This window comes from Carassius auratus, chromosome 13 (genome assembly GCF_003368295.1).
Source record: "Carassius auratus strain Wakin chromosome 13, ASM336829v1, whole genome shotgun sequence".
NCBI lineage: Eukaryota > Metazoa > Chordata > Actinopteri > Cypriniformes > Cyprinidae > Carassius > Carassius auratus.
The window spans coordinates 24234750-24261683 of NC_039255.1; the positions used below are offsets into that span (position 1 = coordinate 24234750).

The following is a 26934-nucleotide window of genomic DNA, read 5'->3' on the forward strand; positions in this document are numbered from 1 at the left end:
TATATATATATATATATATATATATATATATATATGTATATATATATATATATATATATATATATATATATATAGAATGTAGGTATGTAAGAATAAAGAATATATATGTGTGGAAGCGTAAATATATGTTCCTGAAACCCAGTGGTTTACGCACACTAGGGATTACCAGTCTGGCAGCACGGCGGCATCATTTTCATGATGTCATGAGCAATCCAGTTCTGTACTATAGATCAGTGCATGACTTCAGTAAAATGTTAGGTTTTTATGTGTAGTTAATAGATTACACTATTAACCTTATGCAAGGTTACTTCCTGGTTTTAGATAGGCCAGCTAAGTCATTTCCGGTCAAATGGTACTGTGCCCTATGGGGTGCGCCCTTTGTTTGTTTCTCTACATAATCCATTCACAATTTGGAGAAAAGTTTTGTTTGTCTAAGATAAACAAACATTTACGTATACCGTTTCAGGAATGACAAACACGAATGGCGAATGGCGCGAGTCATTGCTATGATTGACAGTGGCAACGGAATAAGTCATCTGATGAGCCAATGTTAAAATAGAGCTGTGGTTTAGTGATTCAGACTTACAAAACTACAGCAGCAAGTCTGTTTTGGATAAAACTTAAATGATGTAGTCATTACATTAAATCTAAACATTTAAAACATTATTTATTTGTTATAACTTATTTAATTTAACCATATAGGCTAGGTATTTAAATGTCACAGTGTCTGGGTTGTTGTTCCCCGGGGTTCCACTAGATGTCCTCCTTCTCACGGTGTCTGTCCCAGATCACTTCCTGTTCCCTTATATGGTCACCTTCCTCCTTGTTACGTAATTGATTGTTCACCCCACCTGTCTCCTGTTTCCCCATTATCCTTCTGTGTATAAATACCCAGTCTGTCTTAGTCTATGTTACGGAGTCCTTGTTTAATGTTATGTATCATTCATGTCCGTCAACTCTCGTCTTGCCTTGCTCTGCCTTGCCTTGTGTTCGTGTCTTGTTGTATGTGGATTGATGTTTTGGTTTCGACCCCTGCCTGGACTGTTTACCCCTCTGGATTATCCCTTGAAATAAATCATACTTACCTGCAATTGGTTCTCGTCGTGTTTCAAGCGTCTGTCACGTTACGAGACGCTTGAAACACGACGAGAACCAATTGCAGGTAAGTATGATTTATTTCAAGGGAAATAAATTAACATTCTGAATTCCCATATGAGGGGAACTGCACTCCGAAAAAACAAATCTGTGAAAATTGTGAAGGGATTTTTTTTACAAGTGTTTTATCTGTATTTATAATTTAAAACTGCTTTGTTTTTTGATTTGTTTTTTTTTAATTAACAGAAATGTCTGTAAAATTAATGCTTAATGTCCTTGGTTAAAAATTGATTGTAAAATTTATGGTTAATGCAGAAACAGTTTTGAGAAAAGTTGATTTTCTGCATCAAATGACATTCAGACATTTATGGTGTATCTTAAGTGCCCAGTAGTGTCATTGTTTATTCACATGAATTCTTAGTGATAAACATTGAAAACCGAGACTTACGGTTCCAAGACCATGTAACATATATAAAACATCCTCAGAAGAAGCATTGCCAGATGCTCCCTTGCCATTCGGGCATCCTCCGAGGCCTGCAACCAAGGAGTCGACCACAGAAACCCCCATCTGCCACACACAAATGAACAAGACCGGTGAGAACCAACCCATGAGACCTAGGGGGTGTTCAATCTGAAAACAATGGCTGTCATTATCTCAAGGTATTTACATGATACTCTTTTTCCAGGACATATATACGGAACATCTGGTACGTTATGGAGCACATGCACCTTCTGTTGGACTACATATTTCTCGGAAGTCCCATTTAAACAGGCATTATCTGAAGCCGAATATGATGCTACAGTAATTCTAGTCTGGATGTTAATCACTTATTAAGGAAAACGTGAGGGTAAATCAGGAGATTTATTTTAATGTAATAAATGTGTTCTTTCAAGGTTGAATGTGAGCAAGGGATAACACGAAATGGGAAAAAAAACAATCATAAATGACCTTTGGTGGGCAGCACTCCCTTTTCTAAAACCAGACTTCCTTATGTGAAATATACTTGGTTTTGGCAAAAAGGAGAACCGTTTGAACCCAAAGCAACATAATAATTCAGTGTTAATCACACTGCGGCACTACGGTTTAACCTTGAGTACAATGCCTCAGTCTTCAGTTGTCCTGAATAAATACAGCACACACAAATGCAAAAATAATCACCTGTAAATGTGTCTACTGTCTCCATGAACTTTCACAGCGGCAGTTTGGATTGCACAATGTTCATAATCAGAGTAATTGTAGAATTTCAACAGGGTATGGAAAAAAGGCATTTTTTACAGTGGACCACAAGTGTCTGGCCTCCATAAGAGAATTAATGATGCATTCTGGGCCAGTCTTGCATGTCTTTGCTTTTGTTGGAGCGCTAAACCAAATACCCAGAAGTTTTTGTTTAGCAAAGAATTAGACGCAGTCCTGTTACCGAACTCAAATGGACCTCAACAAACTCTGTCAAGTTGCTTTTATGGTTTTATGAGTTTATGAAACGTCGCAGTTACGTATTTAACCCTTGTTCCCTGAAGGAGGGAACGGAGACGTTACGTCAGAAAGAGACTGAAGAATGGGATCACGCCCGAGAGCCCAGTCACCTTCGAGTGGTTGCAAAACGAGCCAATGGTACGTCGAGTACCTTGGTCTGCAGGGTGGAAGTTTCAACGACCAAGTTGGCAAGGGGCTTGCCAAGGGAAAGACACTTGCTGCGAAGAGACTTAATGTGGACATACACACATGGGATTGCCCTGAAAGGGGAATCATAAGACATGGAGGCACCTAGTCCCACACAGGGCTGACCGAAGGGGCATGTACACAAGTGCTGGACATCAACAGTGCTGGAAGAACCCAGGGTTCTGAACTGAGGAACTCACCTGAGGGGAATAGCGCATGCATCCAGTCCGCAGAGTGGAATAGCGCAGCAAGTGGATTGACACTGAGCAGGTCCTTACTGGCCCAAAGGAGTGAGTACCCAGGAGGACACGGTGTCGCCCAGCCCGCAGCTCTACAGATGTCTGTTAGCGAGGCGCCATGCGCCAGCACCCAGGAGGAAGCTACACTCCTAGTTGAGTGAGGGCTCACTACTAGAGGGGGCATGGCATGTCTTGAGCCTGATAAGCCAGGACAATAGCATCCACTATCCAGTGGGATAACCTCTGCTTGGAGACAGCCTTCCCTTCTGCTGGCCTCCGTAACAGACAAAGAGCTGGTCTGAGGTCCTAAGGCACTGAGTTCTGTCTACGTAAGTGCGGAGCACACGTACTGGACGGAGCAGCGCCAGGGCTGGGTCTGCCTACTCCAGAGTCAACGCTTGCAAGCTCACCACCTGATCCCTAAAAGGAGTGGTGGGAACTTTGGGCACGTACCCAGGCCGGGTTCTCAAGATAACATGAGAGTTGGCCTGCCTGAATTCCAGGCAAGCTTCATCAACTGAAAATGCCTGCAGGTGCCAAAGCCGTCAGGAGGGCAGTTTTCAAAGATATAAACTTTAGCTCTACTGAGAGTAAGGTTTTGAAAGGAGCCCTCTGCAGTGCAGATAGAACCACAGCGAGGTCCCAAGAGGGAACTTGCTGAGGGCGAGGTGGATTGAGCCTCCTTGCTCCTTTCAGGAACCTGATGATCAGATCGTGCTTCCCAAGAGACTTACCTTCAACAGGGACATGGTGAGCTGAATTGGCGGCAACATAGACCTTGAGGGGTGGAAGGAGACAGCCTTCGTTCCAACTCCTCCTGAAGAAAGGAAAGCACTGACCCGATCTGGCATTTCCAGGGGTCCTCACGCCGTGAAGAACACCAAGTGACAAAGAGGTTCCACTTCAAAGCATAGATGTGTCTGGTGGACACGGCTCTAGCTGAAATGATGGTAGCTACCTCCTGCAGTGGCAAAGTACCTAACATTCCATGAACTTTCCGAGCCAATTGACATGCCACTGAAGTCGGGGACCCATCCAGGAGCCTGATGCAGCATGCCCATTACACATGGCACTCCAGCATGTGGCAGAGGCATCTGTTGACACAACAACATGTCTGGACACAGGTTCTAGGGGCATGCCAGACCTTAGAAATGAGATGTCCAACCACAGGGTGAAGGTTCAGAGGCATGCTGGAGTGACAGTCACTTGGAGTGTGCCCAGTTGTCATGAAGGCAGTGCTGAAGTGGTCTCATATGGAGTAACCGGAGCGGTATGACTGCCGCCACGGATGCCATATGCCCCAGAAGCCTCTGAAACAGTTTCTGTGGAACCGCTCTCTTACCTCTGAATTGTCTCAGGCAAAGGATTCTCCCCCGGCCCGCCTCCGGGGGAAGAAGTGGTCCTGCTACCATCTCCTGATGAGCTGACGTCTCCAATTCCGGGTTGCCCATCTCAAGAATGGCCTGACATTAAGCAGGTTTGGGGCAGAGATGGGCTATGCTGCCCCTTCTGTGGCTGTCTCCTCGCTGCGGCCAGGGTGAAGGCTGCTGCTGTGGCCGAGCAGGAGTGGAGGAGGCCACGGGGGGCGCCCTTGGTGACGAGCAGGCTGAGGCGATGCGCCGGGGGGATGTGTCTGATGGCCTCAGACTGCTTCTGAGTGGCAAAGAACTGCTGGGCAAAGCTCTCTACCATGTCACCGAAGAGGCCATCCTTTGGATACTGAGGAGTTGAAGATCTGAGCACGATCAGACTCCATCATGTCTGCCAGGTTTAGCCATAGGTGCCGCTCCTGGACCACCAAAGTGGACCCAAGGAGCGCGCAGTGACCCACCTGACCCAAGGAGTGCGCAGTGACCTTCGTCGCCCGGAGAGCAAGGTCGGTAGCAGTGCGTGCCTCCTGTAAAACCCCCAGGTCAGCACGGGGCGTGCAGCTGCTTGAGCAGCTTGGCCTAGTAAACTTGAAGGGAGACCATGGTGTGCAGGGCAGAAGCAGCCTTGGCCCGCAGATCTGTATGCCTTGGCCACAAGTGTGGATGAGAACTTACAGGCCTTGGAGGGCAGCTTGGGACCACCACCCCAAGGAGAAGTGCTCTGTGGACATAGTTGCATCACAACTGTACGCTCAATTGGGGGAATCCCAGCATACCCCTTGGCCACTCTGCCATTGAGGGCAGTGAAGGCAGAAGAAGTACCAGAACGATTTTGGGCAGTTAAAGGTGCCTTCCATGAACTGGTTACTTCCTGGTGCACTTCCGGGAAGAAAGGAACCAGAGTGGGGTGCTGGCGGTCAGCATGAGCAGCCCCCAGGAACCAATCATCCAGCCTCGAGTGCTCGGGACAGGGTGGAGGATTCCACTCAAGCCCAGTGCTCTCCGCTGCCCGGGAAAGCACGGCCGTCTGTTTGGGATTGGACTTGGAAAATGCTGGCACTCCAGAGGGAGGCAACACAGCTGAATCCTCATATTCCCGAGGACTCATGCTCGCCTTGTGATGCGGCGATCGACATACGGTCCTCCTCCCGAACCCCGAATGAGATGTCAGGAGCCTGAGAGGGTCCAGCAAACTCTTCCGGAAACTCAACTGGCTGCAGCGTTTGTGAGGGGGGTGTGGCCAGTGGAGGTTGGCTCGTCGGGGATGCCAACATGGTAACCCTCAGATCACCCTGGCCACCAGCCGAAGTAACCCTCTTATGAGAAGAGGAGCTAGAACGGAGTGTGTCAGAGGGGACTCTATACCTCTTAAGGTAATCAAGTCTCGATCTTAACGCCGAGATGGTAATGTCCCCACAATGAGAAGATGAGTCATCAACAAAAGCAGTCGCAGCGTGCTGAAAGCCCAGACATGTGACACAGCGATGGTGGCCGTCACGAGGAGTGATATATCGACCACAACCAGAATCACACGGGCGAAATGACATCTTTAAAAAGACACAATCTCAGCCCGTTCTATCTTAGCTCAAAGGAAATAGCTCTTTTATGTGCTGAAGCGCTCAGGGGAATGTGGGAGCTGACGCAGGAAACCCAGACGAACCGCTGAATCCCGCCGTCACACCAGCACCAGTTGATTTGTTTGTAACACTCTGGTGAAGCAGCAAACGATGTGCTCGGCTCCAAAGTGAAAGCTTGAATATGAGTTGCTCGCGAGTTGCTCCTTATATACCCACTTTGCAGGGCGGAGCTCATGATGCAAATTCTGCAGACCAATGTAATCGGCGCACCATTGGCTAGTTCTGTAACCACTCGAAGGTGATTGGGCTCTCGGGCGAGATCCCATTTGTCAGTCTTTTTCTGACATAACGTAGAACGTGACAGAATCAGAATCAGAATTAGAATGAGCTTTATTGCCAGGTATGTTTACACATACGAGGAATTTGTTTTCGTGACAGAAGCTCCACAGTACAACTGAATGACAGCGACAGAACATAAAACACATAATAAAAGAATAAAAAATACAAATAAGTAGATAGTGAATGACAATATACAAATTGACAATTGTAGGCAGGTATATTACAAAATGCAGTTATGTATGTAAATGTGTATTATGTGCAAAATTTAAGTGTATACTAAGTATGTGTGTTAGATAAATAAGTGTATGTGTATATAAATATAAAGTGTAGTGTGTTCACAGTTATTATCAGCTGTTCATAAGATGGATTGCCTGGGGGAAGAAACTGGTCCTTTGTCGGGTCGTTCTTGTGCTCAGTGTTCTGTAGCGTCGACCAGATGGCAACAGTTCAAAGAGGGAGTGTGCTGGATGTGAGGGGTCCAGAGTGATTTTGACAGCCCTTTTTCTCACTCTGGATATGTACAGTTCTTGAATAGAAGGGAGGGTTGTACCGATGATTCGCTCAGCAGTCCGGACTACCCTCTGTAGTCTTCTGAGGTCAGATTTAGAAGCTGAGCTGAACCAGACAGTTACTGAAGTGCAGAGGATGGATTCAATGATGGTGGAGTAGAACTGTTTCAGCAGCTCCTGTGGCAGGTTAAACTTCCTCAGCTGGCGAAGGAAGTACAACCTCTGCTGGGCCTTTTTCACAATGGAGTCAATGTGAATGTCCCACTTCAGGTCCTGAGAGATAGTGGTGCCCAGGAACCTGAATGACTCCACTGCAGTCACAGTGCTGTTCATGATGGTGAGTGGGGGGAGTGCAGGGGGGTTTCTCCTGAAGTCCACGATCATCTCCACTGTTTTGAGCGTGTTAAGCTCCAGGTTGTTGAGAGTGCACCAGACAGCCAGCTCTTTTACCTCCTGTCTGTAAGCAGACTCATCACCATCCTGAATGAGGCCGATGAGTGTGATGTCGTCTGCAAACTTCAGGAGCTTGACAGAGGGGTCCTTAGATGTGCAATCATTAGTGTACAGGGAGAAGAGCAGTGGGGAGAGAACGCAGCCCTGGGGAGCTCCGGTGCTGATTGTACGGGTGCTGGATGTGTATTTTCCCAACCTCACTAGCTGCTGCCTGTCTATCAGGAAGCTGTTGATCCACTGACAGATGGAGGTGGGCACGGAGAGCTGATTTAGTTTGGGCAGGAGGAGGTTTGGGATGATCGTGTTGAAGGCCGAGCTGAAGTCCACAAACAGGATCCTCACATAAGTCCCCGGTCTGTCTAGGTGTTGCAGAACATAATGCAGTCCGATGTTTACTGCATCGCCCACAGACCTGTTTGCTCTGTAGGCAAACTGAAGAGGATCCAGCAAGGGCCCAGTGATGTCCTTCAGGTGGCCCAGCACCAGTTTCTCAAATGACTTCATGACTACAGACGTTAGAGCCACAGGCCTGTAGTCATTTAGTCCTGTAATTTTGGTTTTCTTAGGGATGGGGATGATGGTGGAGCATTTGAAGCATGAAGGGAATTCGCACAGCTCCAGCGATCTGTTGAAAATCCGTGTGAAGATGGGGGCCAGCTGGTCAGCACAGGATTTTTTTAGACAGGCTGGTGTAACACAATCTGGGCCCGGTGCTTTTTTCCTTTTCTGCTTCCAGAAGACCTGGCGCACTGCATCCTCGCTGATCTGAATTGCAGGTGTGGGGGAGAGGGGGGATGCAGGAGGTGTGAATGTTGAGAGTGCTTGATTGGAGAGGTGTTCGGGATGGGTTGCAGGAGTTGTTAGTGGTGTGAATGTTTGTTTGGAGAGGCATTCAGGGCTGGATGCAGGAGTTGTGAATGGTGTGAATGGTTGTGTGGGGAGGCGTTCAGGGCAGGTGATGGGTGTTCTTTCAAACCTGCAGTAAAACTCGTTCAGATCGTCTGCCAGTCGTTGATTCTCCACAGTGCTGGGGGGTGGTGTCTTGTAATTGGTGATCTTCTTTAGACTTTTCCACACTGATGCTGAGTCGTTGGAAGTGAACTGAGTCCTTATTTTTTCAGAATAGTTCCTCTTTGCCACTTTGATCTCTTTTTCCAGTGTGTATTTAGCCTGTTTATACAAGACATTGTCCCCCTTCACGTAAGCATCTTCTTTGGCCTGACGGAGCTGTCTGAGTTTTGCAGTGAACCACGGTTTGTCATTATTGTAAATTAGTTGAGTCTTTGTAGGAATACACATATCCTCACAGAAACCGATATATGATGTTACGGTCTCTGTGAGTTCATCCAGATCGGTGGCAGCAGCTTCAAAAACACTCCAATCAGTGAGGTCAAAACAAGATTGTAAATCCTGCTCTGCTTCATTAGTCCATCTTTTTACAGTCCTTGATACAGGTTTAGCTGATTTTCGTTTCTGCCTGTAGGACGGTATAAGATGAACCAGAAGGTGACCAGAACGTCCCAAAGCTGCTTGTGGAACAGAGTGAAATGCATCCTTTATTGTGGTGTAACAGTGATCCAATATATTACTGTCTCTTGTGGGACATGTAACATGCTGTCTGTATTTTGGAAGTTCACGGGAGAGATTGGCTTTATTAAAGTCCCCGAGAATTATTAAAACAGAGTCCGGGTGATGTTGTTCTGTCTCTGTGATCTGATCAGCGAGTTTCTGTAAAGCTGAGCTCACATGCGCTTGCGGAGGGATCTAAACACTGACCAGAATGAACGAGTGAAACTCCCGCGGTCGAATAGAACGGCTTGCAGTTAATGAAGAGTGTTTCGAGATTTGAGCAGTCCGCTGTCCGGTATGGTGTCATTCAGCCAGGTTTCCGTGAAACACAGAGCAGCAGAGTGTGTGAAATCCTTATTTGTCCGAGAAAGCAGAAGGAGTTCGTCCGTTTTGTTGGGTAGAGAGCGGAGATTTGCCAGATGGATGCTAGGCAACGGCGTTCGAAATCCGTGCTTCCTGATTCTGACGAGCGCTCCCGCTCGCTTCCCCCTTCTGCGCGTCCTGAAGCGTTTGATCAGCGCCGCTGCTCCTCCGATAACAATGTTCACTAAAACGTCTGAATAATTGAAATCCGGAAAAACATCTTGTGGTGCGTTCTGCCGAATGTTCAGCAGTTCATCCCTGGTGAAACTGATGGCAGGAATATAACTAAAGACAGGACAAACTAACAAAAACACAAAAACATATGCGGAGCACGTCACGGAGGCAGCCATCCTGTATCGGCGCCACACACCGACTGAAAGGGAACACGAGTTACAGTCAGAAGCCCTCTTCAAAGAACTAAACTCAGGACCCAAAAGTGGTCTCAGATCGCATTAAGATTCACTTTGAGCTGTGGCAGAGACTCCATTGTCTATTTACTGTTTCAGTGTTCTTATTCTTGTTCTTGTTCTTATTTGAGCACAATTAGTGTTGTATTACATTATAGGACAAAATCAAGAAATCAAAGTTGTGATATTTATACACATTGAATTCAATGACATTTGCTAGATCATGTAACAGACATATTTTGGGGTACTATACTATGCATTATAAAAATAATAATAAGCACCAGCACAAGTTCAATAAAATAATTAATATTCACCATAAACTGAATAAAACAGCTGTAGATCTACATACTGCTTTGTTTTCTATATAAAATAAAAGCGAAAACTTACATATTAGAACTGAACACACTACATTTTGATCATGCTTATCATGTAAAAAAAAAATCATAAGATGTGCTGTGAAACAAAATCATGATAAAGAGATCAGTGACTTCTATAAGCAAGCTAAAAGCATGGTTCCTTCAACATATGTGATTTTATCTCAAGTTTTATTTTGTTAACATTGTTGGTTATGGTTAAGGTAGCATTTTGTGTACGTGGTAGGGGTTATTTTCAAGTTCATTAGAGCAGTAAATTTTTAGTGGCACTCATGTTATTTAAATTAATATAAATTCATTTTTTTTTTTTATTTGGAAACTGTTACAACAACCAATGTATTAAATATATTCATGTGTTTTGGAGAAAATGTCTCGGTGTCTGTGCAAGAAGGCTCACTTCCAATAACCTGGAACACTGTCTAAGACTTGATGGCTGGTCTGTCAATTCTTCCTAAACAGTTAGGAACCTAGGTTTGTTAAATGCAGAAACATTCATTCATAAGTTCATTACCTCAAGGTTAGATTATTGTAATGTTTTATTTTTCTGCATGCTTTATAAACAAACTCCAGCTAGTCTAAAATGCAGCAGCTAGAGTTCTTACTAGAACCAGGAAGTATGACCATATTAGCCCGGTTCTGTCAACTCTGCACTGGCTCCCTGTCAAACATCGCATAGATTTTAAAATATCGCTTATTACTTATAAAGCCCTGAATGGTTTAGCACCTCAGTATCTGAATGGGATTATATTGCACTATAGTCCTCCATGTCCGAAGCATTCTCAAAACTCAATTTGATAATACCCCAAATATCAAAATCAACTGTGGGCGGCAGATCCTTTTCCTACTAAGCTCCCAAACTCTGGAATAACCTACCTGACATTGTTCGGGAGGCAGACACACTCTTCAGTTTAATTCTATATTAAAGACCCACCTCTTTAACCTGGCATACATATAACACACTAATACATTTCTAATATTCAAATCTGTTAAATCTGGAACCGGGAACACTTCACTTAACACACGATGTACTTGATACTTGGCATCTACGCTATTATTAGTCTGTTTCTGTCACGGTTGGTTAAACCGTGGCCTCTGGTTTTGCTCTGCAGTGGGTGGAGTGTGTGTGTCTTGTGTCAGCACTGATTGTTTTATGTGGGTGTCTAATATTTAATTATTACCAGCTGCTACTCATTACCCGATCCCTACATATTGCCCTGTCTTTCGTCTTGTGTTTGTCAGAGCGTTGAATGCAGTCCCATTATTGTCTACAGATCTCTCGTTCCTGTTTCATGTTTCTTCTCGTTGCTGGATTGTCTTCGTCCTCTGAACCCCATCCACTCCTCACCTTCCATGGACTTCACGCCTCGCTTTCACGGCTCGCTCACCGCAGTTCCTTTGTCATGCTCTCCTGCTGCCTACTCACCGCCATGCCCTGGATCACCGTTGAACATTGTCACTCCCCGGATCGCTACAAGACCTTTAACACTCACCAGGACAACTAGATGAGCCCCAGAGACAGATCCACAGCCAAGGCCATGTCTCCTAGAAGGCCATCGGGACAAGACCACAGGAAACAGATAATTCTTCTGAAAATCTGACTTTGCTGCAGCCTGGACTTGAACTGCTGGTTTCACACCCCCCCCCCCCCCCACGTTTTCTCCCAAGGTATTTCTCCATTCTTTTACCGATTAAGTTTTGCTTCCTTGTCACTGTCGCCTCTGGCTTGCTTAGTTGGGAATACTTAATTATCGGGGGGAATGTTTGCTCTTTTCCCAGTTGACCTGAAGTCTCAACTGGCTGAGGTGCGAGAGCACCAAGTCCCTGTGTTTGCACAACTGATCCCGAAGATGCATTCCTGCATAAGCATCTTGAATGGTAAGAGGTGAAGGGCACGATTTAAGACAAGTATGTCCAACATTGGTGCCTTTCTTGGGTACAGTGTAGTAGGGACTGTAATACCCCATGTTTATATCTGCTGGAGGTACTGGCTCTATCGCATCCTTCACCAGTAGGACTGCAAGACAGGAGCATCAGCTGCCTTCACTGTTGTGAAGTGAATACCTCTGAAATTTGGGGGATGCTGGGGGGACTGAATTGCATAGCCGAGGCTGATGGTCCGTGGAAGCCAGCGAGACGGGCTAGGTAGTGCTAGCCAGGCACCCAGATACAGTGCAAGTGGGACCAACAACACCACCACTGTACCAACAGTAGAACAGTGAGCTGACCAAAGAGGGGTCTGAGTGTGCAGTGAAATACTTACCTGGTTCCAAAGATTGGCAGAAGTTGAATGAGTAGGGACTTCATTGATGCTCTCAACCACCCGCTGGTGCCTGCTGGTGATGGAGGAGGATGAGTTTGGCCCAGTGTTGGTCCCTCCCGTGACCCTGGAAAAATCTCTCATTGAGATTTTCCAGATTCTCTACCCGGCCCTTCTCCTGGGGAGGGAGATGTGCCTTCATCCCCAAGAGCAGATTCCTCCTTCTCTTGGTCACCCATCCCAGGGCATCTTGCTCTTCTGCTCACTGCCAGGTTTGACAGGGGCCCGGAAAGGTGGGGTGGCCTGCCTATGCCCAGCTCCACAGCGCCACTTGCTGGAGGTGAAGAGCTGCTGGGCAAGGCTCTCGACCGCATTGCCAAAGAGACCAGTCTGGGATACAGGGGTATTAAGGAACCAAACTTTGTCAACATCCTTCATATCAACCAGACCCAGCCGGTTTTGGCACTTCTGGACCACCATAGAGGACACTGCATGGCCCAGAGACCACGCAATGACCTTCATCGCTCGTAGCATGAGGTCAGTAGATCTGTTGGCTGAAAACTTCTGGGTCCAGACCACCCTCGTGCAGTGCCTTAGCCTGAAGAACCTTAACGCTGTAGCATGTAAGGCGGAGGCAGCTTCTCCACAGTCCATATAAGCATCGCTGGCCAGTTGAGTACCTACAGACCTGGGAGGGGAGGCATGGTTCACCCTGCTGGGTGGAGGCAAAATTAGGACACAATTGCATCACAACTGACTGCTCCACCGGGAGGACCACCATATATCCTATAGCTGCACCACCATCGAGGGTGGTGAAGGAGGAGAAATCCAACCCTTCAGGTGGCCCTGGGAAGGCATACCCAAGATCTGATTCAGGCCTTACCACCACAGCCAAATCTTTCTCTCCAAAGAGCTCTCCCTCCGATTCAGTGATCAACATCTGGTTGTCGGGAGGAGCACCAAAGGATACTGCTGGTACACTCTTTATAGAGGGCCCAGCACGTTCCTTTAGCGGCTCAACTGGTTGCCAGAGTGCAACAGGAGCAATGGTACCCTGAGAGTTAAATCGTTGGAGGGTTTGCCTTCACTGTTACCCTCAGACCACCTGTGCTACTGCCTGAAGTAGTCCCTGTCTACAAATACCACCTATAGCAAGACCCACATCATATATACAAAGAGGCAATGTAGAATTTGCCAAGCAATGTAATTTTTAAAAAGACACACCTGTGAATGCTCTTTTAGGGAAAAAGCTATTTAATCATGCTGAAGCGCACAGGGTAGATGGCCACCTGCAACACAAACGTGGGTAGTGCAGCCATATGTGTGCAAAACGATGTGATCTCTTGGCTCCAAAACAAAAAGCTGAATATGCGTTGCAACTGCTGCCTTTTTAAGCTCACACTGTGATCAGTTGCAGATGGATGAAATAATTGTAGTTTACACTCTAAGTAGATTGGTCTCTCCAAGCGAGATCTCAATTCGTTGGTCATCCGACGTGACATCGAGAGTGACCAACTGAAAGGGAACTAAATGCACTATTAGTGCCACTCGCTGGACATTACCATATAAAAATGTCTCAAAATGTGCAAAAAGCAGCGTAATATAATTTTGCAGAAATGTCACTGAACAGAAAGGTTAACCTAAATCACTTTTTGTTTAGAGTGTAAATTAACCAAAACATGGACCTACAGTGAACACCCAAGATGACAAACCACATCTTTGTTAGATGCTAAATAACAATGCTTTCAAACAGCAATTTACAATAATACAAAAAAAGTTTATGACCACCCCCAAATAAAATCTATCCTATGGCTTCAGGGGATTTAGAATGTAGTCCACAATCATATGGATATTCTAGAACAATGCTAAGAAATTCTTCAAATATTCACCCTTTATAATCTAAATAAGAAAAATGGGTTTGAAACAACGTGAGGGTGCGTAAATGACAGAATTTACATTTTGGGCTGAATTACCACTTTAAATCAGTTGACAGCTTATTCCCTGCAGTAGTTTTGATTTACTAGCTATCGGCAGGTGTGGAAAAAAGTGAGTAATGGACAGTATATTGGCGTGTCTCTGGTCTTGTATGACATCTGGCTACCCAGAAGAACTTCTGAAACCTACAAATTAGAAAGCCAAGCATCTATCTGCAACCCCCCCCCCCCACTCCCCCTCCTCTCCAATCTCTCTTTAGAAGTATTGCAGATTAAGGTATTACAATGTTTTCCATATGTCGTCTTGACTGTCATGAGAATATTAAAGACATTTTTCAATTTCTCAGGCGAAGCCAGATGTCAGGAGGGGGTAAGTGGGGATGGAATCCAACAGAACAGTGAAATTAATGCTCCTATCATGCTTTTGACCTCGCTATCGCGGTATTGAAAATCAATAAGAAGTGACATTCAGACCATGCAGACCTATGGGGAATGACTAACTTACCAAAAAAGTAAAAATAAATAATAATAAAAGCTGCTTTGCTTTGCTGAACAGTGCCCCTAATTGCTAACTTTTCTCAGCAACAAGGCCCTATTTCATAGCTGGGCCGTCTGAGTCGCTTGTAATTGTTGTTTTTGTTGGCAAGGAGAAAGGAACCCATGCCGCTTTTCACTGTACTGCAGATTTCCAGACATGGGCTTTTGACTTTTCGCGTCAGGGCAAAATATTCTGCAGGGCAGAAGCTTTGTTGCATAAACACGGAGTGGTAGTTTGCTACATAGCCAGGCCTTTCTGCGTCCACCCACTGTGAGAAGGCAGAGGGCCTGAAACCGACAAAAGCATACAGGGAATTGCTCCAGATTTGCTGACTCTGAACACTGTGCAAGGACATGACGTTCAGCTAACAGTGGTCAGGAACTCCAAATTGAAACCATTCAATTAGTTTAGCTTGGCTTGAAAACCATATGTGGTTAAAATCACAGATCACACTATTGGCCCAAGAGTCTTCATACTGGAGCCCTGCAAAGGTTGTGGTGTAGTTGCAGGCGTGGGCGGAAAGCTCATGAGTTAAAGAAGACAAGGAATTTTGGAGGATGCTAGAATTTGATGTGAACAATGACCACCTCAGCCGATGTGTTCTTGCACGTATGAATGAAAAGTCTGAAAGGCACAATGCAGAGTGGTCTGTTTTCTGTGAAACAGAGTTAATTTTGACATTTCCACAAGAAATTACGTTTGTGGGAAACCCAGTGTGCTGACAGCTTTCCGATTTGGGAAAGAGCTTCCATGCAATAAATTAATAAAGCTGTCTCTACAAAAGCAAGACACAGCTTTCCCTTGGTAACAGATTTCTGAGTGACCTGTAGAAAGACAAAATAGAAAATAAATGACCTTTTTTAAAGTAAAGATGGAAATTATATTTCATAGGGCCCTACAGCATGAATGGCCTCTATGGTTCATGGTTTCAGCGCCAAGGTAAAGAACATATCACCTGAATATATGTGACTCATGTAAACACCTCTATCGAGTGCATATGCTGGCATGGGTGTGAATGACAACATTTCCTTTGTATGACATGCTATTGCATGAGGGTGAACTTGCATATATGCATACTGTAGCCCCATTTAGTCCACTGGGATTGAACAAAATGCATATACATTCGGGAGACAATTCTTTTATTTATTTATTCATTCATTTATTGTATACTGTAGGACTTTCCACAATTTCTTCAAAGCAACTTCACAGAAAAATATCACTGAAATAATGTCGTAAAGCTTTCCTAAATACCTTTCTTTTTTATTATTATTATTATTTTTTTTTTTTTTATTGTTCATTGAAATGTGGTCTCTACTTGAGCAGTGCATCATTGCCCTGACATGACTTTACACTAGGGAGAGCTGACCTGCCCTCAGGCCTGTGGCTAAAGAATCCAAATTTTAAATTCTAGCACGTGACCTTTTCACTGACCTCTCGCTATGGGGCACAAGCATTTAGGAAAGACTGACTGACTTATTTGTTTGCTTGCATTGTGAATTAGGTTTTTATTATATACACATTTCCTTCCAAATTCTCATTACCAGACTTATCTTCAAATTGTATTTCATTTATTAATTTAATTATTTATCTATCATAGTTTATGGTAATTCTCAATAGTTTCTTATCACTGCCAGGGGCGGGTCTATGTGGTGGCCAGGGCGGGTACTGGCCCCCCCTGAAATTCGATTGGCCACCCCAGGTGCCCCTCCTAAGATGTCTTGGGATTGTTTCATATCAAGATTGCACCAAATGCACAGAATCTTCCATAATAATAATTGTCTGGTGACAAGTTACTTGTTAATGCATGAGAGTAAGTCAGTTGGATAGTCAGTTAAATTGTCAGGCCTAACTTAGTCATTTACACATGAAATGACATGGATGCATTCTGTGCATTTCATTCACGATTTGATTTTTTATTATTATTTTTTTTAGATTGAGAATAACAGACACACATAAGTGTTTCTTTTGAAGGCAGGGAAGAGAGCTGTACCAAGCCATGAAAAGAAGTAAAGATATAAGGAGTTTCTTTCAAAGAAAAAAAAATTACTCTCAAATTTAACTTAATGGATATATATACGGGGTGACAAAAAACTAAATTAATCAAAAATGTTCTTTATTACTGCATTTGTTTACAAGTAAATTTATAAATATATATATATATATATATATATATATATATATATATATATATATATATATATATCAATAGAATTTACGTAATATACAGTAATATATATATATACAATATACAGGTCCTTCTAAAAAATTAGCATATTGTGATAAAGTTCATTATTTTTCATAATGTAATGATAAAAATTTCATAACTTTCATATATTTTAGATTCATTACACAACAACTGAAATATTTTTAATACTGATGAGTTTGGCATACAGCTCATGAAAACCCAAAATTCCTATCACAAAAAATTAGCATATCATGAAAAGGTTCTCTAAACGAGCTATTAACCTAATCATCTGAATCAATTAACTCTAAACACCTGCAAAAGATTCCTGAGGCTTTTAAAAACTCCCAGCCTGGTTCATTACTCAAAACCGCAATCATTGACACCCTCAAGCGAGAGGGTAAGACACAGAAAGACATTTCTGAACGAATAGGCTGTTCCCAGAGTGCTGTATCAAGGCACCTCAGTGGGAAGTCTGTGGGAAGGAAAAAGTGTGGACAAAAAACGCTGCACAACGAGAAGAGGTGACCGGACCCTAAGGAAGATTGTGGAGAAGGACCGATTCCAGACATTGGGGGACCTGCGGAAGCAGTGGACTGAGTCTGGAGTAGAAACATCCAGAGCCACTGTGCACAGGCGTGTGCAGGAAATGGGCTACAGGTGCCGCATTCCCCAGGTCAAGACACTTTTAAACCAGAAACAGCGGCAGAAGCGCCTGACCTGGGCTACAGAGAAGCAGCACTGGACTGTTGCTCAGTGGTCCAAAGTACTTTTTTCGGATGAAAGCAAATTTTGCATGTCATTCGGAAATCAAGGTGCCAGAGTCTGGAGGAAGACTGGGGAGAAGGAAATGCCAAAATGCCTGAAGTCCAGTGTCAAGTACCCACAGTCAGTGATGGTTTGGGGTGCCATGTCAGCTGCTGGTGTTGGTCCACTGTGTTTTATCAAGGGCAGGGTCAATGCAGCTAGTTATCAGGAGATTTTGGAGCACTTCATGCTTCCATCTGCTGAAAAGCTTTATGGAGATGAATATTTCGTTTTTCAGCACAACCTGGCATCTGCTCACAGTGACAAAACCACTGGTAAATGGTTTACTGACCATGGTATTACTGTGCTCAATTGGCCTGCCAACTCTCCTGACCTGAACCCCATAGAGAATCTGTGGGATATTGTGAAGAGAAAGTTGAGAGAAGCAAGACCCAACACTCTGGATAAGCTTAAGGCCCCTATTGAAGCATCCTGGGCCTCCATAACACCTCAGCAGTGCCACAGGCTGGTTGCCTCGATGCCACGCCGCATTGAAGCAGTCATTTCTGCAAAAGGATTCCCGACCAAGTATTGAGTGCATAACTGAACATAATTATTTGAAGGTTGACTTTTTTGATAATAAAAACACTTTTCTTTTATTGGTCGGATGAAATATGCTAATTTTTTGAGATAGGAATTTTGGGTTTTCATTAGCTGTATGCCAAAATCATCAGTATTAAAACAATAAAAGACCTGAAATATTTCAGTTGGTGTGCAATGAATCTAAAATATATGAAAGTTTAATTTTTAATATTTTCATTATGGTATATGCTATTTTTTTGAGAAGGACCTGTATATATATATATATAAGTATCAACTCTAGTACTGAGCCTTGAGGTACTCCATACTACACTTGTGATCGATATGATATCTCTTCATTCACTGCTACGGATTGATGGCGGTCATAGAAGAATGATTTAAAACATGCTTATTAGGGGTTGCAGAACTACTGATTTCTGCTAGTCAATTTCTTATTTAAAAAATAAAGTTACTTGACTACTCGTTTTTCATGCTACTGTAAATGAAAACACTAGTTCTTATCAATAAATGCTCATTAATTGATATCCTAATTACATATGTAAATAATAAAAATTAAAAAAATGACAAATGTTTAGTGATCATTTGAACACGACTGGATCAATTAAAATCACACTTTCATTACTCAGAACTCTTTAAGCGAGTCTTTTTGTGAACTTCACTAAACAAATGTGCGTGTGCCAGGCAAACCAGCAAAATATAAAGATGCAAACATGTAGGCCAAATAGAAAATGTATCCGCATCTAAGTTGATTATTAGCCTGCTCTTGAGAGAGAACTGGTTTGGTTTTTGAGAGACTGAGACGCGCAGCGCGGCTGTTTGATTGGTCAGCGCGCTGCTTGTTCCATTCATTCGTATCATATCGTAGCCTGAGGTTTAAATCATTGCTTTTTAAATATTGTAACAGTCAAACCTATTAACATGTTTTTTTTTTTTCATTATACCTCTACTACCCACCATGAGGGGGCAACAAGGAGTAATACTCTGATTGATAAAACTGGTGTAGAGAGTAGAAGTAGTAGATTGGTCGTTTTTAGATCGGGGCGGGGGAATGGCTGAGTTTGGAGGAATAAGGTGTGATCCGGGAGGTGCAGGAAGTGACGTGGATGAAGGAAATGAGATTGAGGTAGACACGGGTAACGAGGGAAATTCAAACAATGAAGAATGGAGGATAGTGAATCTGAAAAAAATTAAAAGAAAGCAGAGAGAATCTGATGGAGATAAGGGAGAGGAACAACAAAGTTCTGAAATTAAATTTATTCTGCGATTTCAATCTCCTTGTACATCAAATCCTTTGAAGGTTAGTGATGCTATTCACAAGCTGGAGCTTGAGATAATTATAATTGAGGCATGGGTCAATAAAACAAAAATTTGAATTATAAACTTTTATAATCCTTGTCAAAAAATAACTAGGGACATGTTGGAGAGTGTATGTGATGTGGAAAACTCCAAAGTTATAGTATGTGGAGATTTGAATGCATATAATACCCTGTGGGGATGTGATAAAACAGATAGAGATGGGTATATCATTGAGAAGTTTATGGATGATAATCAGTTAGTGTGTCTAAATGATGGAAGAGGTACTAGGTATGATGTAGCTCATGGTGTAGAATCTGCAATTGATCTTACTTTTGTGTTGCAACAACTAGCAGGTACTTGCATATGGGATGTGAACAGTGATAATGCAATGGGCAGTTATCATTATCCTATCTGGATTAAAATAAGGAGTCAAAACATTAGTTTTGAAGAAAATTGGATTTCAAGGTGGAGAATGAAAAGGGCCAATTGGGGGCTGTATAATTTTAAAACAAGCAGCAAATTAATTGAAGTCATGCCAAATTTGAGTGACGACACTGAGGAATTGAATAATATGATTATTAACATAATATATGAGTCAGCAGAGGAAACAATAGGTAAAACATCTGGAGCAAAGAAGAAGAAAATGGTACCATGGTGGTCTGATGAATGTAGAGAGGCTGTTAAAAACAGGAATAAAGCCTTTAAAATTGTTAAATCTAATCATTCATTTTTTAATTTATTGGAGTATAAAAGAACACAGGCTAAAGCCAAAAGAATCATAAGATTAATTGACATATGGGGAATGATCAGAAAGATGGGTGGCATAAGAAGGGACTTTTCACTACCAGTATTAAGAGATAATTTCACTGAGGCAGTAACCAATAGAGAAAAAGCGGAGATGCTTGCAAAATCCTTTGTAAGCATACATAGTTCACAGAATCTCTCCAGTGAAGAGCTAGATATAAGAAAGAGGATCATTGAAGAAAATAAAGATATGCTGGGGATGAAAATGGCGGGGAAGAGTTCACTAGATGCAGATTTCACACTGTTTGAACTAAAAAGAGCATTGATAGGTGTTAAAAATACCTCACCAGGGAGAGATGGGATATGCTATAAAATGATTGAAGAAATATCTGATGAGGCAAAACATTTTATACTGGTTTTATACAACAAAATTTGGGAACGAGGAAAACTGCCTACTGGGTGGAAACACTCAGTAATAGTCCCTATAAGGAAACCAGGAAAGGATAAAATGAATGTCAAAAGTTACAGACCAATAGCTTTAACGTCTAACCTTTGTAAACTCATGGAGAGGATGATTACTAAAAGGTTAGTGTACAAATTAGAAAGCAGAGGGCTGATCACACCATATTAGAGTGGATTTCGTAATGGAAGAACAACTATGGATCCTGTAGTCTGCCTGGAGAATGAGATACGTAAAGCACAAGTTAACAAAGAATCTGTTTTGGCAACCTTTTTTGATATAGAGAAGGCTTATGATATGCTGTGGAAAGAAGGACTTTTAATTAAGTTGAATAAAATGGAAATAGGAGGTAAAATGTTCAACTGGATAAAAGATTTTTTAAAGGGTAGAACTATAGAGGTCAGGATACAGTCTGAGTCATCAAGCACGTACACAATCGAAAATGGCACCCCACAAGGTAGTGTATGCAGTCCAATTCTGTTTAATATAATGATTAATGATGTGTTTGATGGAGTGAACCAAAGAATAAACAGGGCATTATATGCAGATGATGGAGCATTGTGGGTAAGGGGCCGTAATATTGACAATTTACAGCAAAGGATGCAAACAGCAATTAGTCAGGTTTGAAAATGGTCATTTGACTGGGGGTTCCACCTGTCAGTGGAAAAAACGCAATTCATCTGTTTTTCTAAGAAAAGGGTAAAACCCACAATAGATCTTAAGATATATGGACAATCTCTCAAACAGGTTAATGACTTAAGATATCTTGGTGTGTGGTTTGATAGTAAACTAACTTTTAAAAATCATGTTCAGAAATGGTAGACAAATGTAAGAAAGCAATCAATATTTTAAAGTGTCTTTCAGGGTATAACTGGGGAGCGTCAGGCTCTTCTTTGAAAACAATTTATGTTGCATTAATCCAATCAGTGTTTGACTATTGAAGTACAGTATATAAAACAGCAGCAAAAACTACATTAGCTGAACTGGACAGGGTGCAGGCCAAAGCTCTTCGGCTGTGTAGTGGAGCCTTCCGAACATCACCTATCCCAGCGCTGCAAGTAGAAGTAGGGGAGATGCCTTTAAATCTTAGGAGGTTAAAACTTTCTCTTGCATATTGGGTAAACTTATGTAATTATCTATGAAGATTCGGGAGGAGCGCGTCAGATACTTAGCCTAATCATCACAGGTGGACCACAATCAAGTAATCAATCCCACAGTATAAATATCGCTGACTTACCTCTATCCATTGACGGTTTATCAGCATTTTGGTCCGCATGCACCATGTCCCAAAACCGAGATTCCTCGTCAGAAGACTCATCCAGCTCTTCCCCAGCCCCATCACTGCAGCCAGCCGGCTCCAAGGCCACCCCTTCCCGGCGTGGCAACCTAATCGAGCCCCAGGCTCCAACCCGCGGGCGCGGTACGGTGCGAGCAGCTACTCGCCTCCCAAGACGCCTAGGCCTACCTTCGCCGCCTCCGGCGAGAACCGCGGCTGACTCCCCCGCGTCCTCCTACCGCTCGGCCAGGCATACGATTCCGCTAATCGACAAATGGACGGTGTCGAGTCTGAGGCAGGCCCTGTCCAAAAACGACATCACACCATCAAGCAAGTTAAACAAATCCGAACTTTACGACTTGTATACAAAAAATCTAAATAATAACATTTCTCCCCAGTCAACCCCCGTACCAAAGAAACGACAAAAGAAAGGAGTACCTCAAAATTCGCCTCAAAGCACTCCACCATCCTCCGCCGCTAGGCCTAGCTCGCAGCGGCTATCAAGTCGTAGCAAGAGGCCTTCAGCAAGCCTGGGCCGCGCCCCGGTTCCAACCGCAAGGGCGCTCGCTATGTCGCCCGGAGCTCAGCCTCCTTCCGCGGCTCCAATTCCAACAGCACAGGGCGCCGAAGCCCAAGGAGGCTCCTGGCCGCCTCCTCCACCCATCGCAGCCCCTCCATACGGAACTTTCGATACCAACACCGCATCCCAGGCAAGCGCTTGGCCGAACAGTTCGCCACATACAACGCCGCCTCCCGCTTCCTCCAGCTTCGTGCCCGCGGTCCAAACTAGCGCTTGGTCGAACTGGCTGTCACACAATGCCCCGCCTCCCGCTCTGCCGAGCTCCGAGCCCGCCGCTCATGCTAACGTTTGGCCGAACGCCCTCGAACCTCCCCAAGTGACCCACAGCATTCGGGCACAGATATTAGCAGGTGCGGATGTAGATCTCTCGTCTCTCCTTTCTCTCCTGCCCACATCCGATTCAAACCGCCAAATAGACTGCGGGGACTTCTCAGTCACGCTAAAAAATCCAAATCCCCTTTCATCTCGACTTCTCTCCTTCTCCGAATTCACCATCGCATTCAACCGCTACACCGAGATAATCTGCTCAGCCTTCCCCCACAGGCGACGCGAACTAAATGATTATTTGTCAATAATAGCCGAACTCGCGTTGTCCTACGGAGGGGGGCACTTCTACACTTACCACAAGCTTTTTTCCGCTAAATGTGCCATCCGAATAGCTCAGTGGAACCAGTGCCCTTACTGGGGAGCGATCGACTCCGACTTGCACAGTCGCGTATTCCAAGGCTGTAGGAGCATTTCGTGCGCAATCTGCAGGTCCGTGGCTCACTCCACCACAACCTGCCCACAAATAAACCCGGACGCAACCCAACACTCTCTTACTCCCCCGGCAAAATCCACCAGCTATGTCCCAAAATCAGTTACCTCAGCAAACTCACGCCTAGCCCAACCAGGAGAAGAAAGCACACAGCTATGCATCGCCTTCAACAACGGGAAATGCATCAGACAGCATTGCCGCTATCTACACTCCTGCAAGTTCTGTGGCGGTGCTCATGCACGCATAGTTTGCCCCGTGCATAAAGCCGTAAATAAAAAATCTAAAAATTACCTATCGACTACTGTGAATATTTTTCGCATGACCATTGAACTAGCACACCATCCCGACAAAGAATTTACTAATTATCTCCTGTCTGGCCTCAAACACGGTTTTAACCCGGGCGTCGTTTGCGAGCTTACCCAAAACACTGTCTGCCGTAATCTCCAATCCGCCCTCGCAGAGCCCGATATAGTAGCTAACCTCATCAAAAAAGAAGTCGAGTCAGGCTTCATGATCGGGCCCTTCAATACCCCCCCCTTCAAAACGTTCAGAGTCAGCCCAATCGGAGTGGCTACGAGAAAATTTTCTGGTAAGAAACGCCTAATAGTAGACCTGTCATCTCCGCATAATTCCACAGTCCCGAGCATTAATAGTTTGATACCCCTCGACGAATTTTCACTCAAATATCAAGACATAGATCAGGCAGTCGAACTGATTAAAATCGCGGGCCGAGGAGCCTGGTTAGCAAAAATAGACATCACTTCTGCTTTCAAAGTGATGCCCATCCATCCGGATTTTTGGCACCTGTTCGGGATACGATGGCTCGAGAAATACTATTTCGCCGTCCGGTTAACCTTCGGATGCAAAAGCAGCCCCAAAATTTTCGATATGCTATCAGAAGCCGTTTGCTGGATCCTTTCCAACAATTACGCAATCCCACATATTATCCATCTCTTAGATGACTTCCTGGTCATTTCATCGCCCAATGCAATCCCAGCTGCCCATATCCTCACCGTCCAAAAAGTATTTTCCGAGCTCGGGATTCCCATCGCTCAGGAAAAAACCATGGGTCCTGCCACAACCATAGAGTTCCTCGGCATCTACCTCGACTCAGCTAAATTTCAGCTCTCCCTGCCAAAGGAAAAGATTGATAGAATAATTCTCGTCTCATCCACCCTCCTCGACAGCCCTTGTTGATCTAAACGCGAACTTCTTTCCCTGCTCGGGCATTTAAATTTCGCCATGCGCATAATTCCACAAGGACGCCCATTCATCGCGCACCTTCTAACACTCGCATCATCAGTTCACGCGCTCGAGGACCTCATCCCCCTAACCCATGCATGCCGCGACGAACTTAAATTATGGATCCTGTTCCTTAGACAATGGAACGGGCTTTCTTTTTTTTATAACAATTTAATCTCGTCTCCCATCGACTTGCAGCTGTTTACAGACGCGGCTCCCTCAGTCGGTTTCGGAGGTTTCTACCAAGGCCGTTGGTTCGCGTCCACATGGCCCCCCCAGATGCAGGACTCGACCCAGTCCTCAGCTCTTTTCGAGCTCTATCCCCTCGTAGTAGCAGTCTTCCTGTGGGGCAATGAATGGACAACTAAAAGCATTTTAGTGCACTGCGACAACGAAGCCGTAGTTCAGTGCATAAACAAAGGCCGTTCTCACTCCCCCGCCCTCATGCCTCTCCTTAGACGTCTTATATGGATCGCAGCATGCGACCAATTCATAATTAGCGCAAAGCACGTCCCAGGTACAGAAAACTAAATCGCTGACTCCCTGTCTCGTTTTCTGTTTCAGAAATTCAGGACGCTGGCTCCAGAGGCGGACCAATTCCCCACTCCGGTTCCTCACTATTCAGAATTAATATTTCCGTAACTCACCCTCTAAAACCACTCCTTGAAGCATCACTGGACTCTATTCTCCAAGCAGTCTCTCCCAGAACCCTCCAGTCATACGTGACTGCATGGAGGTGCTTTAAGTCATTTCACCTCACCTATAACATCCCTTTCCCAGATTTCTCTCTACTCTCCATCACCTCTTTCATTTCGTTCCTCAACGGCACCAAGGGTCTCCAAGTCGGATCTATAAAAAACTACCTGAGCGGAGTCCAGTTTTTTCACAAACTAATGACCGGCGCTCCTTCACCCGAAATAAATAATTCACAAACCTCCCTCCTAATCAAAGGGATCCAGCGATCCCAGCCCACCCATCCAGACACCAGAAAACCCATAACGCTAGATATCCTCACAAAATGTATCCACACCCTCCGCACAAATTACCAACCCCTCAGCATTGCCCGCACGCTCGACGCCATGTTCATCCTTGCCTTTTTCGGTTTTCTCAGGTGCTCGGAGCTTACGATCTCTTCCAAATTTAATCCTAAAATCAACCCCACCGTGTCAGACCTAACCATACTAGATGACGAAACAATCGCTTATTTAATCAAAGCAAAACAGACCAAACCAACAAAGGCCATTTCATATACATTTTCAATCTCCCCTCCCCAATCCAGCCTTACCAATCCGTCCTCGCCTTTTTACACCTTAGAAATTCCCAGGCAAAATCCCCACTCGAACCCCTCTTCACCGACGAGTCCAAAAAACCAGTCACTCGTTTCTGGTTCCAAAAACACCTCAAATGCGTCCTGCAATTATCAGGCATCCCAGCGAACAATTTCTCCACCCATTCATTTCGCATCGGGGCAGCAACTTCAGCTGCACAAAAAGGCCTCTCCAACCAACAGATCCAAACTCTAGGAAGATGGTCCTCAGAAGCATACCAAAGCTACATCAGAATAAACCAGTTTCACATAAAGAAAGCCCACCAAACCCTCATCGGCCATAAAAAAAAAAAAAAAAAAAAACCCTCAGCGACACATCCCTACTGAATACCGACGAGTAAATTTCTATTAATACCGCCGACTCCAGCCGCACACTCCCGGCCAAACAACCTAACCTTTTCTATCCTATGACCAGCGAGGCTTCTCTCTTCGATGACAGGAGCACGAGCTCCCTTCGGATGCCGACGAGAGCCTCCCGGCCAGACAACCTCACCTTTTCCATTCTGCGGCCAATAAGGCTTACCCATTCGTTGCCAGGAGCTCACACTCCCTTCGGACGTAGGTGAAAGCCCCCGGCTACCTGCTTTTCCATTTCTGTCTTACGTACGGAGAGGTTTACCCGTCCAACGCATGGAGTCAAGGCTCCCATTGAACATAGGCGAGAGCTTCCCGGCTAGACAATCTTACCTTTTCCGTCCTTTGGCCAGCGAGGTTTAACCGTTCTATCCGGGAGCTAAGCTCCTGTCGGACGAAGGTAAGAGCCTCCCGGCCGGACAACCTTTTCCGTCCTTCAGCCAGAGAGGTTTACCCGTTCGATTCCTGGAGCTAAGCTCCTATCGGACGTCGGTCCGAGCCTCCTGGCTAGACAACCTGACCTTTTCCACCCTCGGCCAGTGAGGCTTACCCGTCCGATGCGAGTGCTCCCATCGGACGCCGGCGACAGCCTCCTGGCCAGCCAACCACGACCCTACTGTGTGGTTCAGGTTACAAACCTACAAGCAAGCTGCTTAAATGCTGCAAGTACCAAACACACAATAAA

At 44.6% G+C, this 26934-nt stretch overlaps 1 pseudogene; it reads right to left on the reverse strand.

Moving 5' to 3' along the window:
• Positions 1–26934, reverse strand: part of LOC113113133 (3-hydroxymethyl-3-methylglutaryl-CoA lyase, cytoplasmic-like) — a 58555-nt pseudogene that overhangs the window by 2351 nt on the left and 29270 nt on the right.